Below are 18,927 nucleotides of genomic sequence, written 5' to 3' on the forward strand. Positions count from 1 at the left end.
TTATTTTCCAAATAGAGAGTCATAATAACTTGTTTCGAGGCAGATGTCATCAATATATGAGTTTAAATAAGTTTATTCAAGATTAAATGTATTTCAAAATTGGTGATAAGGATATTTCAAGCAATATTTTGGAAATTTTATTTTCGCTACTAAAGATAATTTTGTTATTCAATTTTTCTTTCTCTGAAAAAAAAAAGTTTTTCTAGACCATAAATCCTTTTTTTTTTCTTTAAAAAACATTCCCCAATCTCCTTTTCGTAAGGAAAAGTTTTCTGTGATCAAAAATTGATCAATACAGTCGATATGTATAAAAATGAAATCCAATTAATGATATGCAGAAAAAACTCCAATTGCTGACATTTTATTTGAAAAATTTAGTGAAAATGAAATCAAAGCCAATTTTTTAATTATCTTTATTTGCAGACGCTGCAGATACAAGTACAAACAAAAATTTTCTCTGTTTACTGAATTTTCTAAGTGAAACCATAAGGAATTGTGACCCAAATTTGAAAAAACCTTGACCTAGACACCTAATTATAAATATTTTCTTTGGTTTCGATTATAATAGGATAAAACCACACAGAATAACTTAATGGTCACTTCCTGTATTTAACTAACCATCAGTTATCTTTCAGTAAACTACTTTCCACTGAAAAAGGCAGTCCAATTTAGTTCATTGTACCTTAATGATTCTCAGCCACAAATATTAAAAATTCTCAGAAGTCACACACTGTCAGTAAAGGGCGTTTTGGTGTAATGGCAGCTGCTTTCACTAACAACTAGCTCAGTTATTGAAATATAGCCTGCTAACCGATTTCTAACGGATATTTGACACGGTGTTAGGAAAAAAATAATAAAGCCGTATCCGTCAGGGACGAGAGTTCAAAAAATTGTTGGCGATTGTCCCTCACTGAAAGCGTTCCGCCGGCCAAATCTCCGCCCCTAGAAGTAAAAGTGTGCCCGCTATCTACAGTAGTATTTGTTTAGCTTCAAAGAGGCCGGCCACCGAATGGAATCGTCATGGGAGATCCCATCTTTACCTGCCCGGTGGTCGTCTTTGCCGCTGGGAAAGCTAATAAAAGAGCGGTAGAAAGACACTCCCGTCACTGTCTGTTTGACGGTATTCGGTAGAAATAACTTTCTTGGAAATATATGTGTTATAGGAAAGAGTAACTTTAAACATGTCTGGATCTGATTGAAACGAGCTTCGCTCCTCTGTCAACAAAAGAGCTTTTTCTCTATCATGTTTTAGCATGCTTTTTTTTTTTTTTTTTTACGTCGGAATAGGAATCGAAATAAATGAGCTCCAAAAGCGCATGATGATACCATTTTACTCATTTGTAGTTTGTAATTGTAGGAAATGATTTATAAGAGTTATGAGTCATGAAGTCTGAAGTGATGAATCAAGCTAGTTTGAAATGATTAAAACAAGTAAAATAGCCAATTAATTTAAGTAAGAATTATACTTCTATAAAGTATACATAAAAGGAAATATCTATGTTTTATATTTTGAATTTTATTTAAAAGTAAAAGCAAATTGCTAAATTTCATTTTTACAAATTTCATCAAAAATAATAATAATAATAAATGGTAGCGAGATAAAATGTCTTCTCACATTCACAGGAGTTTGTTTATAACAACATACTATTTGTAAAAATCATCATTGCAATGTGGCGAATCTTACGAATTTAATATAGTAACAACAGTAAATATCATGACATATATATATGAATTGTAATTTCCCGGAAATAAACCAACATTTAAACTAACAATACAATAAATTCATTCAGATTTTTAATACATAAAAGAAAACTTTCGTCTTATTTTGACTCAAAGATTCAATCGCTTTGTCAGATATGCTCAACAAAACTATTTAATGATACTTTATAACAAACAAATGTAAACATAACAAACAATGTTGTTACATCATTCACATTTTCAATCAGATGTTAATACATATTTGAGCAAAATTTTTGCAACGCATATTATTTGTTGTCATTCCTGCTCACTTAAATGAGCACATCTGTTCATAAAATATTTATTTCTTTAATGATTTTTTTCCTTCAAATTGTTATCTTGCAAATTGCATTCTATATTAATAAAAGCATTTTTATTAAAAAAATATGAGAATTATTATTTTTTCATTCATTTTAGAAATGTGAGTCATTTTTACCTCAGTTCATAACATTTATCTTGTTTACGTATCATAAAACATTACTGTAGCTCACTTTAAGCTATGTCGCATTCTATAGATAAAGAAAAAAAAAAAAAAACTTATAAACGACAAAATAACTAAGCCTACAGAAAGCAGAATCGTAAAAAGGAAGGGTCATGAAATGGAATTTCAACATTCCTACTTTGCTACTTCTAAGAAAACCCATTGGATGTTTTAAAGACCTGATGGGTATGTCCAAATAATGATAAACAGTCTCTTTCTATCCAGGGGTAAACTCCCTATATGTCGTTTAGGTGTATACGGGGATACCTCACCTGTCAGAATGACACTGATAACGTTCATTTACTCATTCTGCCCGCTTATCAGATAGATTTCTCCCCAGTCGACTATTACTAAGATTTATTTTTGCTTTCTCCTCTGGTTACTTATGTTGTTTTCTTGCTTTCAAAACATTTTCGATAAGCCTCGAAAAACCCTTTCATTTTATGGTTTTTAAGTGACAACAACATAAACAGTTTCTTTTTATGAAGATGACAATGAAAGGGGGTTTGTTCCATAAACTTTTGCCATTTCCTTTCATATCATTAATCATGTGCGAATTCATGTTGAAATTATGATTAGAAAAAGTGTTTTTTTAATTATGGCTTATAAAAATGACACCTGTATTTGTTAGTGATATTTAGGAAATTCTGTATTTGTAGCGTAAGATGTGATATTTAAGAAATTCTGTATTTGTAGCGTAAGATGTGATATTTAAGAAATTCTGTATTTGTAGCGTAAGATGTGATATTTAAGAAATTCTGTATTAGTAGCGTAAGATGTGATATTTAGGAAATTCGAAATGATGAATTAGGAAATGTTAAACTAATTCCTATTTCTTCATTTGTAATATTATTAAAATAAAAAAATAACTGCAAAAATATTCGCAAATATAAAAAAAAATTACTTTGAAGATTGAGTTATTTGGAAGTAGGAAAAGAGTAGGAAATATATAAAAAAATATAACAATTATAAATAACAATTATTTGTATTATATATATATATATATATATATATATATATATATATATATATATATGAATTAATTAGAATATCATAGCAATCATACCAAAGTCGTATTTTCTATAATATATGATTAAATAAAGGAATTATGTGAAACCAAACACACGAAGAAAGTCAATAATAGAAATAACATCAACGGAGAAGCATGTTTTAAATCACATTGTCTTGTCATCTTGCTTTAAGAAAATCCGTTTTTACTCTAAGTGAATATTTTGCGTACCTCCATTATGATTCTGAGTAGTGAATGACAAGCAGCAACTTCTCTGTCGAACAGATAGCTCCAGAAAATTTTAGTCGATTTCGTGGGGCAGTTTATCAAATGAATATCTTCGATTTCAAGGCAAATCATCTGTTGCGTGTGTCGTTTACTGTCATGAGCAAATAGCTTAAATCAACTGCTTTTCAAAAATTTGGCACATAGAATGTGAGATCATATAACTGTAGCGTGTTTACTATTAGCACAAATATATGGAACATTTGCAATGTTATATTAAGCATTTCTCATTTCCTTTTCATGGATGCAATTTCCTCTGTGATATGAAGCCCTAATTCTCTCGATATGAACTGCCAATAATTGAACAATGGATGAGCACAAACCAGAAGTCTCAATTTTTTGAAGAGTATTGAAAATAAAATCGCAAGGCCTGACTGCAAGAGATAGACCAATTTTGAAACAAACTTCACCATGAATAAATTAGTGAAAAATTCACCTCGCGACTACTGTATACTATGAAGGTATATCCTAAACAGAAAAAAAAATCTACATTTCTTTGCCAATAATGCCAAATACTGAGAATATCTGAACAGTTGCAGATTTCAGATAATTTTGTTGAAGTCCTCTTGAATATTCTATATGTCTTACAATAATGCTATCATAATCCTGACGCATTATTAAAGTATATCCGTAATATCTTGTGACTACAATTACCAAACTGCACACTGCTAGAAAAATTAACTGTATTTGAAAAAACTATTTGATAACTAATAATAGCGAGCACTTTATAATGAAAATAATTCTCTGATCGTCATTACCGATGATAATTTGTGCACTTTTCACTTCCACGAACCAGTATGGAAAAAATTTTCTTCACTTGCATCTTTTTCAAGAATATTTATATGCATTAGAAAATATAATTCAATTTTATGAATTCCATATTCTTTATTCCCTCAATATAAAATTCACACTCCAAATTTTTACACACACACACACACACACACACACACACACACACACACACACACACAATATCAATAATGTCAAATTCAAATATATATATATATATATATATATATATATATATATATATACATACATACATATTATGCTTTCCTTAAATCAAAATGACAGATAAGTAAAAATAAAATAATTAAACTTCTTCCTTACTTTGATGCTTTGATGGTAAATATAATGAATCACGGATAATATTTCAAAATTTGACCATTCATGTATATTTGGTGCTAAAAATGTTAACAAGCGTTGCAATTATAGATGAATTTGTTTTAAAACCAAATTTCACCAGTAAATGTAAAGAAAGCAGTTAAACTATAAGAAATATAATTCTTATTCTAATATTTTGTCTGTTTAAAATTGAAAATCTATGAAGCTGGTGATAAAAGACGAATATAATTATGGAGAAAAAATACCTGCCTCGCAAATTAAATATTCAACTTAAGAAACGATAAATTATTCTGGAAATGCATTCTATCCATCATAAAGTAATATTTTTACCAGGAATTGTTTCTTTTCTCTTTAGCCTCCAATCGTCAAAAATTCTTTTGCAAATAATGAAACTGGAATGCTAAATAGCAAATTGCAAAGATCATTGCGAATGGTTATTTACAAAATATCAAGCAAACAACTATAAAAAAAGAACTTCATTTTGGTGTCAAAGGACGGCAAGAGGAATTTTTCGTTCTCAAAATTGAATTTCTTGGAACGAAAAGTCGGGTCGAATTTCATGGTTGTATACGTGGAATTCGAAACCACCACCGCACCTGTAAGCTCTTTTCGAGATCCGGTCGCGAACACGACTGTAGAATTCTTGATGGACGACGCACCTATCGTCAAGTCTGTCAGCTCTCTCGTAGAAGGTCGTCAAAAGCCAAAAAATAAGAGTTCTGCTGAAAATCTGCACTCATTCGTTTCATCCATCAAGGAAGACCCCGTGAAAGGAGAGAGGTCAGTGATGTTAGGCAAGATCCTGGATAAGAGAAGACGTTAATAGACACCCCCGAAAAATGCGATGGACGGAGTATAATTAAATGGCTTTTAGTGCAGTCTTTTTATTTGTAGAGGAATCTATGGTCAGTTTGATTCAGATTTATGGCTTTTTGAGGTGAGATATTATTATGCACATGGGATTGACGCGCCTGTTTCTGTGAACTTTGAACCTTCCGAAGACCATCTTCGTAAACAGGACGAAAATGGTGGAATGAACAAGGAAATGAAAATGTAGTTTCATGCTTTAATGTTTAATTATCTGTTACGCCTCAGATTTCAGAATTCTTTATTTCTGCTCTCTCATCAGTGATGAATGTCTAGGACCTGCATGCTCCGAATCTTTAAGGAAGTCTTTTTAAATCTTAATTGCAAGTATATTTTCCTCTACTTGATGATACAATATTTAAAATTTTTTCAATTCTTCTACCGGAGTAGAATCTAAATTTTTTCTTTTATCCTTCTCAGAAACTTGATTTTCTTTAATGATCAACTATTTTGACATAAAGTAAAAATAGAATACTTTGCCTTTAAGATACATTAACATTTTTTCAAAAGCTGCACGTATGAAGTAAGGTTAAACAAGGCATAGAAAATCGCTAATGTTAATTTACATTTAATGTTAACATCGCTAACATTTACTGTAAACATTGATGACAATTTTCCAGACCTGTTGTTAAGAAGATAAATATTTCTAAGCCTGCTTCAATATGTGAGGTTTACATTAGAATATTTTTAATGTTTTTTTTTCAGATATCTTAAGATTAATGGAAGTAAAATATGGATTGTATTAGTAAAATGCTCACATATCATATACTTCTGTATCTCAAAGTAAAATTTTAGCATATCTGCTCCATCTGCTAGAAAGTTTCGGCTTCTGCTCATAAAAAAAAAAAAAAAATTAAATGTTTGTTATAGATGTATTATCTGTTTTCCAACTGAAGCATAGTAGTCAAATAGGAATTTCAGAAAGGAAATGTATGAGAAACAGATTATGTGTGAATAAACACAGATAACAAGCTTTTTACAAAAGGTTGAACATTGTTTAGGCAATACATTTGGCATGCATTGCGAAATAAATTCATTTAAGATGACATTGAATGATATCAGTATTAAAAATGTCGCAATACAATGTTTAGTCATTAAACCATTAAGTTGTGATTGCGAGATTCTTTAACTACAGCTTAGATTGCCTTTCAAATCATTTTAACAAAAATTCTCCGTTTTGAAAAAAAAAAAAAAAAAAATTAAAGCAGGATATCAATCCAATTGCCTTTTCCCATTTTTTTTTAACAGCCAGTCATTTTGTAATGTCATATTAGAGAATCAAGAAATGCTAAAATATAACAAATATTAATTTGTTTTCTTAGGCATGTTATAGAATGCCTGGTTTTCATCTAGATACATAACTACAATTTTTTTATGCAATTTTATGCAATTTTATAACACAATTTTAAAGGGAACCAATAATATGTCACGCAATTTTAAAAATTATTCCGCTATGTTTTATTTAATAAAAAGAAATACTGCTTTAGATGGCAGTGTTAAGATAATAAAAAAAGTTCACAATAAAACTATTAAAACAGATATTCCTTTTTTTTTTTTTCAATTCCTACTATAAGTTCACACTCTCCCTATATACATTTATATATCTTGTTCAAATTTTCAATCGTTTATAAAATACTTTTTATTCATCCATTCAAGTTCAAATACATTTTTTAAAACTTGTGGTGGATGACACTTGATGCCAATACAGTGTTTTCAAATATTAATTCCTTAATTAATTTTTAATACTTTAAATAAAGTTTTAGCAGTTTGTAATGAAAATTGAAATCAACAGGCAGTAGCTCAATCGGTAAAATGCAAGGATTTCAGTATTTTTCACGTGAAGGTGAAGACCGCGAGTTCAATTCTTGCGAAAATCAATAATTTTTTGATATTTAATAATATTTTTGATAATTATTTAATAAAAAGTAACTAAAAGGAAACTTTTCTTTGTTGAGCTAAGCAGGAATTGAATTAATTTTTTTTTTATATTACTTGTTTTTTTTTTCCTTTTTTGTTTATCAAGTTCATTATAGCGATTGACTTCAAAACCGATAACCTTGCCGATCTATAAGGAATAAATATATCAAGAAACAATAGAAGTATTCAACAATTTACTAATCAGAACGTCTAAAACTTCATGCAACGAACACAATCATATAGAAGAGAATTGGAGAAGTAAGATTTTTCACATAATTTTTTTTAATCCTTTAGACTTTGTCAGCAAAACTCTTTTACAAGAAAAATTGCATGACCAGCGATACTTCTATAATTCTTTTAAGAATAGTTAAATGATGATAATTATAAACATTCATTATAAACCAGCGATCAGCTGATTTGCCAAGAATATAGCAAATTAAATTTCAAATTATATATATTAATGCTTCCTTCAGGAAAAATATTCATAAACTTCAAATGTTGATAGATTTATAGCACATATTATTTTAGAAACTTAACATCGTTCTATTCATTGTACTATTTCTTTTATATACTTCACACATGAAGCATATTAAAAATCGAAATATGTTCCTTGATTAAATTAGATAATATATATCTCATTTTGAACATCTGATATTACCTTTAGTTGGTTTACGGATATATCTTTTTTGGATTGTTAAAAATCATGAAACAAGACTCTAGGGAAATTTCTTTCAACATTTAATGAAACAAATATACGAAAAATAATAACATAGTAAAAACAGTCAAAGTATCATACTCAAATGAGTGCCGAATTCAATTAGAGAAATAATAACAGTACTTATTTTGTTATTGCATCATACACACAGCACAAATCAGGAAATAGAAAAGCGCAGCATTCACGCTAAAATTTTAGAACTAGTTCATTATCAATGTACCCAAAATATAAATATGTAAAATTTATATCAAAATTTAATCGCAGTTATTTATTCAATCACAATTTATTTATTTAAAATTTATTTCAAGTTATTTAAATACTTATATTTGGAAATCTTAAACTCATTTCCAATTTTAGAAGAGCAGACTTTTTCCTCTAAATTATTTTCAACTAAATTTTTAGGACAATATTTTTGATTTTTTTTTTTTTTTTTTTTGTGGTAATTCATCGTATGCACATCAAACAGGTTTGCCACTCAATTCCGGAATAAAAGATTCCCTGTGTTTTCCCTGTACGTATATTCAAGATACGAGGAAATGCGAATAGCACTCATGTGCTAGTTATAATGGAATATAGTGTGATGGAGTGGAAAAAGCATGAAAAGGAAGCAACAATTTAACATTATTCGAAATAATAGAATATTAAAAGAAATTTTTTATTTTTACATACAGAGGAAAAGAATTTATCTTTATTTGTTATCAAACAAAATTTATATAAAAGGGGGCAAACAAAATTTATATATTAAAGAGTAGATATATTACCTTTCATGCTCTTTAATTTAACACAAAATTAAGGACTCCAGTGAAAAAAAAATGAAGCATTTTTGTTATCATGAGATAAATTATTTAATAATTACTTAACAAAAAACATTACAAAGCAAGATTGTTTTATTTATTTATTCATTTTTGACAATTCATGTATTTAGGCATCAATTTCTGCAACTTTTTCAGCTATTTCACTTTCAGGGAACATATGTAAAAATATTTCCAATATATTATTGAATGCATTAGTGGGCGAATATGACGCAACAAGTTTTAAAGCCCATAAAAATTCAGCTTTACTTGGTTGTGCTTGAACTAATAAGTTTGAAATCGGTTTATTTTTAGACATTGGCGTGTTATCTATAATACTATACTATAATATAATACTGTATTTCTCTAAGCCTCGTTTCGACAGCCCATTGCCTTTATATATATGTTCATAAATCTGCCATCTGACCCATTGTAGCAGCACTCTCGTCTGCGACCGTCGATCGAGAGCTTCCAGCAAACTATCGTTAAATTGAACACACATTAAACAACCCCGGAAAACCACAAGTCAGGAGAAAGAGGACAAAATGCGCCGGACTCAAGATGCGCACGGGGTGTCAGAAGGAGACTTTAATTACTAAACATCAATGTTAACTCTTTTCAACTGACAAGCAGTTTTGTATGTTTTATTCTTTTAGCATGACTTGTAATTTCCTGTTTTCCCATATTACTTAGGTTTATTATCTTACAAAGCGAACAGTACGAAATATTTGGATTTTGCGGAACTTCTCGAACCCATTCAGGAAAATCAGGATTGATTTTTTTTATCCATCCATTTCGTATTAAATACGGATTTTGAGCAGCTCATTGTTTTAAAAACTAATCTCTTTTAAATAAGAATACATTTCTCAAATAATAAAGAAACCAATTAAACAACTCAAGTATGGTAAACTTAACGCCACCGCGCTATTGTTATTCCCGCTAGAGAAATGTAGTCTATTCTTTCACGCATTTACAGAAGTCTAGCGCATGCTCATTAGCTGCAATTCGGAAATCTTATGGAAAAGAAAAACTGTATGGCAAATCGAAATTGGATTGATCTATGCAGAAAAAAAGGGGGAGAGAGTAGAAAAATAGAGTTTTCGCATTAAAAAAACGCAAATGAATTTCGTTTTTGGAAGCTATGACTATGATGTTTTATTTTCTGCAATCTTTAGATTTTGGCATTTTTTAGATTGGAAAAAAAATAGCTAAGAAATGTAAAGTCCCTGTATTTTCCCTGTTTTTATGAAAATTTTCAAATTTCCCTGCATTTTCTCTGTTTTTTTAGACGATTTTCAAATTCCCTGTGTTTTCCCGGTTTTCCAAGTTCTCCCAGTGGCGTGGTAACCCTGATCAAAATACAAAGATTTGCATCAACAAAGAGCAAACTAAAAGTGCATTATAGAACAAGGAGTTAAAATACGTAAACAATACATATATGCTTATTTTAGAGTTTGAGTTTGAAGTACATCTTTTTCTATGTCTACGATTTTTTTTTATTATCTTAATATTATTAAAACAATTTTTAGCATTCGCTCTAATGAAATCAATGCATTTTTTTCAACATAATATGTGTTTTAATGTGTAATATAATATGTGTATGTGTGTTAGATATATTATTATTATTATTAGATTAATATTATTATTATTATTAGATTAATTATTTAATTAGATCAGTACACAATTTCCAGGCAAGGCTACTACTTCAGGATGGGCCTAATTTAACTTAGAAACAGCTGGCAGACGACGAGGACAATACTTCATCCACGTATTGAGCTCTCCCAACTTTCACGTGAGGATGTTTGACTAGGCTAATTTAATGTACACGAAGGATAGTCGAAATCGAGTCTTCAACTCGTGATTCTCTGATTTTAAGACCGAACATTTTACGGGACTACTGCAATCCAATATTGTCCAATAAAATTTTGTTATTAGTATTTTGTTATTACATTCAAAGATAAAAAAAAAAATTCTAAGTAAAATTTCTTTTTCACAGATTTATTGAGGCAAAATCATAACCCAGATGGCTCGCTTATAGTTTATCCTAGGATGCGTCCAAAAATTTGTAACTTAGAAGAATGGCACATAAATTTGATAAGACATTTTCGATCTGAATTTTTTTAAATTATTTTTGCTCAAATTAGACAAAAATTAAATAGTTTGAATAATTAATAATATGAATAATATTTATATGAATAACTTAATAGAGTAAAGATTAGATAAAGTAACATTAGAGCCATTTGTAATGTGTAGATGATTCCAGTTTAAATTCATTAAAGGATAGTAAAATAATTGAAATAAATTTTATTTCAATTTCAATTCAGCTCAAAAGACTTACTTTTATTGCAAAGATAAAGAAATTCTTTCCTCCGAAACAATTTCTCAGCTAATTTGAATATTTTCACAAAGTCTTTTCAGGAACAAGAAATTTTTTTGATTTTAATAAGCAAGATAATTGCTTAAAAATATACATTGATATTTTGACATTTTTAAGGCTAGAAAACTCAAAATATTAACGTTTATGAAGGCTTATCTACAAAAAGTAGATAAGCCTTCATAAATGAATGTTTTGAGAATGTTTTCATTTTTTAAAAATTTCAATTTTATTTTAAATGACATTAAAGAATCTGATAAAATAGCATTTATTTTATGCATAAATATCTGAGAGACCGAGCTTTGGTCGGCATTTCATTTTTTTGCAAAATCGTGTTTCTTTGGAGAAAATATTTAAATGCGAATAGCATACTGATTACATATGAATATTTTTCAATCTTACTTTATTTCACATCCATCAGCGCCATCTCATAAAATTTTGAGGTACCAGTAGGTTATCATCCTATGGCAACAATTTTTGGCGCTATAAAAATTTATAGCGCTATATGATGTTGTCAGCATCAGAACAGATAGAAAAAATGCTCTAATAGTTAGTTATATTTTTTGGGTGTGTGTATGTAAAATCGTGTTTCTTTCAGGAAAGACACTTATATAGATAAACTTAAAAAGCAAAATCTTATCTAAATATAAAATTTGATCCAATTCCTTGAAGTCGTTTCTGAGTACAAGAAATAAATAAATTTATATATATACAAAAATTGCTCTTTTAAAGTTAAAAGATATTGATAAAATTGCCAATAACTTAACTACTATCAATTCATACATAAATTCAATTCTATATAATGAGTATGTGCTCAGTGCGAAGAATGATATCTAGTAGCACAAAATTTTAGAGAAAATTAGGGGCCTTCGTCTATTTGAACGAGTAAGGCAACATAACATCAACTTGATCCAATTAATTTCTAGGTAAAAAAAAATACACGATAAAGTGAATGAAATTAGCAACTACGATTTCGAAGCTCTACATAAATGCATCCAAAATATACATTGGCATTATTTAATCAAAGACTCACTTAATTCTAAGCAAAGAATCAATCAAGTAAAAATAATAAAAGAATGAGCAGTTTATCAAAAACTAGTCAAATTTAAACAGCATACCACCATTACGATTATGCCGTCATTCATGGGTAAAAAAAAAAAAAAAATGTAAAGACTGCTTAGCTTTTATAATTTCCAAATTTTAATTTACAATTTAAAAATGCAATTAAATACTACTGTACTATATTAAAAATTGAATGAATTTTGAAAAAATTATAAACACATATGTGTAAGAGATTAAATGCCCCAAGTACAATGTGCTGGATGTTATATTTTGATATCGAAAGGAGTGATCATTGAAACTAATGACTTAATGTTTTCTCTCTACTTTCTTTTATGAATATTTATAGAAAGTATTATAAAATAGGGTGAATGGAAATACAAATAAAATTTCGAGTCCTGCATAATCATATATATATATATATAAAAAAAAACAAGTAAAAAATTTGAGCAGGCTGTTTTTTCATCAGCCAGCAAAGAAACAATAAGAAAGAAATTAGTCAGGCTATTAATACTTTTTAAGATTGGTAAAATAATTAACACTATAATCATAAAATATATTTAAAAGGATGCAAAATTAATACAGATTTTGATACAGATGCTCAGTATGTTAGCTATTGCTTTGCAAGAAGGGGCGTTTTCTTCCCTCCGAACTTCATTAATATCATTCTGTGTGTGCTATTTTTAAACAAACACTTATAAATAAACCTACAATATCGATTAAGAAGAAGTTCGTATTTATATTTTCGGTCTTTAAGCAATAAATAAAAGCAATAATGTTACCAGCGTTTCTATTTACCCAACAATTAAGAAACTACATATTTGGGTTATTCCCCAAAGAAATAGTCAATTTGGTTGTAAATAATAAATTTTATCTTTTTTGAAAAACAAACTAGATTTTCAGGTTTTAAATCTAAAGTTATCTGAAATATATCCCTTTCCCAATGGAATTATTTTGTATTTAGTGTATAAAAAGTTAAAGAATCATTTGAATTATATTAATTTAGAAGATAGGGTTTAAATTGGCAGTATGTTTTTGCTGGGTGGGAGAAGGAAGAAATGCATCAACAAACATAACAAAAGATAAATGCAAATTTAATAGATGAAAAATATGGTAAAAATTTAGTAAAACTACATAACTTCTGTAAATACATTTTTTTTTTTTTTTTTTTTGTATTTAAAGATTTTGTCATTTGATAAATTGTGATGTTAGTTCTATAATACATTATATTTTATATTATTAAAATAATTTTTTTGACTTAAATATATTTTACATTTTTTTCAGTCGAATAATGAATTTTTAAACGTATCTGTTAACTATACAAATTAGGAATTATAAATAAAAATTAAAGCGGCATGCTTTTATTTTTAATCAATAAATTATAAATTAGCACCTAATTTTTATTAATTTTATTTGCAACATACGAACATAATTTAATTTTATTAAGGCAATCAGAGAAAAAGATAGAAAGGTAATCCAGAAGGCATGATTAAATTAGAATTTTTTTAAATTTCAAAATGACATAGAAACTGTTTTCTTCAGATAATTTCTGAATGCAACAATAAGAAAATAAACACCAATAAACCATTTACAAAAAATAATTTCAGATGCCTTTAGGAGTTTTAATGCCTTTCTACATCATTTGGTTTCATTTTATTTAAGTAAAAATTTTATTCACATCCATATATGGAACTATATTAGAAGTTCAAGGTTTAACTCTCAATTTATTTTTATTTAATGTCAAGAAAATTAAGAATAAATGGATATTTTCGTTATTACTATGATTTTTTTGATTATATATTATTAAAATCAGATTAGACTATTAAAAGTATTAAGTGACTAACAAAATTAATAAAAATCGGCATTCGATTTTTATTAATTTTAACTTTATATTTCTTACATTTGCAGTTTTTCACAAGGAGTTTAATAAATATATTCGATTTTACGAAACGAAAAAAGAAAGGACAAAAGGTAGAATTAGCAAATATTCAAGTTACTTCGTGGTATCGTTCAATACCTGTACAGACCTAAACTGTATATACCATACAAGTAATTAAAAGGGTATAGTTATTTTACGCCTTAAAATTATTTTTGAGGTTTTTTGGGAGATTTCTACACCGTAAATGATACAAATGTGACACAGTAAATAATCCCGAACTTTAATTTTTATTGATTTAAAATTGCATTTTATTTCATTTGCATCTTTTTCTCTCTGACTCATGAAAAATAATAAATTATTTACTCTCTTTATTAGTTAATAGAAACACTGCTTAAGTCACGATCTTTTTTTTTTTTTTTTTTTTTTTACTACAAAAGAACCAAAATAAATCAAGCGATCAGTATGTATAAATAGAAAAGGGGATTAGTCTATGAAACAAATGTGATAAAACTTACACCATTAAACATTTTAAAAATATATTTGTCTTTGAAAATTTACAGAAATTGTCTTTGTTAAAATTTACAGTCTGTCTCAATTTACTGAATTCGATGACAGTTGTTACGATTTTAAACACCGGTTTTTAGATCTTATTTTTAATAATATACTCAATTTTATATATATATATATATATATATATATATATATATATATATATATATATATATATATTCTTTGCAGCAATACAGAATTTTACACAAGATATTCAGGCAAGTTCCGTTCTTGAAAAGTGCAAATATGGTAAGGAAAGAAATTCAACTTCCACACTAATTTCAGTGCATTCCCATTTCTTAAACTCAATTAAGAATAAGGTTTTCATACACTTTTTAGTGAAATCGTCTATAATCGTCTATCGTCTTGGCCATAATCTACATGTCCGTATTATGAACAATTTTGTGGTCATTTCGGATTTTTTTTCCCTCTCGCGAACTCTACCAGTTTCTTGAATTTAGGTTACCAAGCAAAAAATAGTAGTCTTGATACGTTCATAAACAGTTTGGAGGTCTATTTAAAACTTTTCGGCCATTCCTTCCTCTTTCTGAAACAAAAATTCTTTGCTGCATAGAAAAAATTCATATCAAACTTGCACCAAACAAACGATTTTTAAAGCAACAACATTTACTGAAGCTGAAGTTTCAAATGATATATTATTAATGAAATAATTTAATATTAAATTCAGAATATTCACAGTTAAAAGTTTGGTTTGAATGACCTTTTAACTGCATTACATAATCGCTTACAACGAATTAAAAGCTGAAATCCCTTGAAGTGAAATTTATATCTGTACTATTAATAGATTGTTAAGAGTAAACAAAATATTAACATTATTTCATTTGAACTGTCATTTTTTACAACAGTGAGACAATTAATCAAAATAATATTATACGAAGATTCGAGATTCCACATTTAACGGTAGAAATGTTTAGCTTGAAATAGGACAACGAAATAGTAGCAGCGTCAATGTCTTGACGTAACATTGACGTCACGCTCTGGTCATTAATAGTGACCTTATTTACACATCAATAACTAACAGGAACATTTAGTAACATTGATTAATCGAAGCACGTAAAAGCTAAATTATTTACATTTTCGTATTACAAAAGAATGAATTAATCATATAGGGTGTTCCTCGTTGGTTTTTCAAACATACTTTCTTGCACTTAAGCTTTTTGACTTTTACCCTTTTGAATTATATCAAAAGAAACAAATGGAGAGACATGGAACTATCAGAATATTTTTCTTTTCTTCTGTAAGAAAATAATAGAAGAAAAATTCTGCATTAATATTACCTCACCTCTGATTTGCACTTGTTTACAAACCACATACTTGAAGGAAATTATGTAACATCAAAGAAATAAGTGATTAATGTCATTAGTTGTCAAAAGGTATTAACTAGTTGCTGCAAAAAGAAAACATATGACATGTTTTTCAACAGAAAAAAAAAATCGTCAGCCATTATATCAATATGTTTTGGGCTCTGCTTTAATAATATTTTTAGTTCTATCAGACGCATATTAATGATCATTTATAATATTTATTGTAGAAAGATCTTAAGTGCTTTTAAAATCGATGGTTTCTTAATGATTTATTTGGTGCTTAACCATTATAGGAGATGATAAATTAAACATATTTTGAATTTTAGATAACGAATGGCAATCAGTAATAAATCATTATTAATGACCATTATATTTTAACTTTTAAAAAAAACTATTTTAATTTTTTTTTTATTTTAGTGTTATTACACTAAAGTAATTGTATTGAATTTTTAATTCGTTTTCTCAAGTTTATAGATTTTTTTAATTGCATTGAATTACGATATTTTCTTTTTAATAAAATAACCCCATTTAGTTGATTTTTATTTAACCCTTAAAAGCTTTTATTGAAATATTTTTAGGTTTGACATTGACTAAAGATAAGAGATTCATTTAGCTTATTAGATTAATTAATTTGGCTAATTAATAACTGAATAACAAATCAAGATACACCATTTTGTGTGAGAGAAGGAACTGAAAGATATAAATTTCTGCCTTATTGAAAAATTTGTTAGAACTTACGCCAACCAACATAACTTCGTACTAAAATTAATGAATTTGGTGGTAAGTATCGTACTTCTCATGGACTTGGAAAGGGTGCTATAATATCGTGCTCTTTTAAATTTTATAATGGAACGGAAATTCAGAGCGGCGTATTCATTGAATAACATATGACAGCATGATATGGCCTTCTTAAATTTAAAATTTTCAGGGAGAAAATGCTTAATAAACAGTCATCTGTTAAAACTAGATTAATGTCCGAACATAATAGCTATATTAAAAAAATATATATAATCGAAAACAAATCGTGATTCATTTTAACATTTGTTATTTCATGAACTCGAACTGAAATTATTAAAATAATAAAAGCTGTTGTAGCTATGAAGTAATTAATCTGCAGTTTTTCTTCCCTGTAATTAATGCCTTTATATTAAAATTTTGTAATATATCAATGAGGGTTATACCTAAATTAATATATTTATTGCAATCGAATTACAATTTTATGAATGGTCAGCATTTCAATAAAATTTTGATTTCAATATATATTCATTAACCATCTATTTTAATAATTTTTGTTCCAATCTCACCTCATAAAAAAAATGAAAAAAAAAAATGTTCTAAATGGAATAATGTTTCAATAGACAATAAAAAATGTTCGCCCTTTTGTTAAAAAATTATTTTTATAAATATTAAATTCAATAAAATAAAAAAAAAATTTAATAAGAACATACAACGAATAAATATTTTAATAACTTTGTTTCTTCCGTTTTTGTGAATGACAGAAATTTAAAGCAAGATATGTAAGCCTGTTTCTTATCTTCCCTTTGCAGTTAATTTTTTAAAAAATTATTTATTAAATTTCAAACCATACTCTATGTAACTTTAAAATAAAATAAATTACTTGAGTTAATTTAAATGCTTGAAATCAACTTATCTGAAGACATCGAATTCTAAAAAATTAAATTATCTAGTATATTTTAAAAATTTATAAATTAAATTTATATAACATTTATATTGCAAGATAATTGACATTTTCATACAATAGTCCTATTATTAAAAAAAAAAAAATTAGATGGACTCCATGTTACATATCAGTTGGATCTTCTATGCCAGAATAATTTTCTTAGTAACAATGATATTTTATTTTTATTTCAGTATGTTAATCTTACAATTATATAAATAAAATTTCTCATTTCATTTATTTCTGCTCAAGGAAATAATAATACTTTTTTTAAAAGGCTTACCTCCTACAAGAGCGTGTTTCAAAAATATCCAGCAGTCAAATGTAGATAGAATCAATCATACTAATGGATGAAAACATTCGATGAAACGATATATAAAAGCATTAAATCTGTTGCCACAAGCTGAAGTATTAAAAAAATTTGTAAAATTAGTTATGCATCAAACAGATTTCAAATTTCTTTTTTGTTATCTTTTGATATCAATTTTATTTTTTATCTTCAGTATTATTACATCATAATACAAGTGCAGAAAGGAAAAAAATTAACAAATATACATTAACCTAAAATAAGTTTAATTTTCCAGATGTGCTGCAGATAATCGTTGCTTAAGAAAAATAAGAATATTTTATATAAACAGATAAATTTTTTTTTTGTACCGAGCAATGAATTATAGGAAAATTTTTTTATAATAATTTTTAATATATAAAATAAATGACTCAAACTTTAAAAAATAAGTTGCCAATACATTAACAACGTTATTAATAGCAATATTAAAGAAAAAATAATAATGAAGCTAGAAGTAATAAATATTTATCATCCGTCAGAAGAAATGGAATAAAAATTGTTTGCAATTATTACATTTACACTTTTTTTTATTTTCCAAATAAATTTTTGCATTCAATCAAAATCGTTTGCAAAAATGATGATGTTATCTATACTTATAATAAAGCTCAATGTGTGTGTGTGTTGGCGCTATACAAGCCAGGTCATTTGACATACAGCTACCAAATTTGGTACATGTATACCTTAGAGGTCAGGAATGTGCACCTGGGGTCCATTTTTTAAAAATTTTAATTAGAATTTTAATTATTAGTTAAAAACTAACTTTCCCGCCAAAAAAATCTTCCATTTTCCC

This window comes from Argiope bruennichi, chromosome 3, assembly GCF_947563725.1.
Source record: "Argiope bruennichi chromosome 3, qqArgBrue1.1, whole genome shotgun sequence".
NCBI classification, from domain to species: domain Eukaryota; kingdom Metazoa; phylum Arthropoda; class Arachnida; order Araneae; family Araneidae; genus Argiope; species Argiope bruennichi.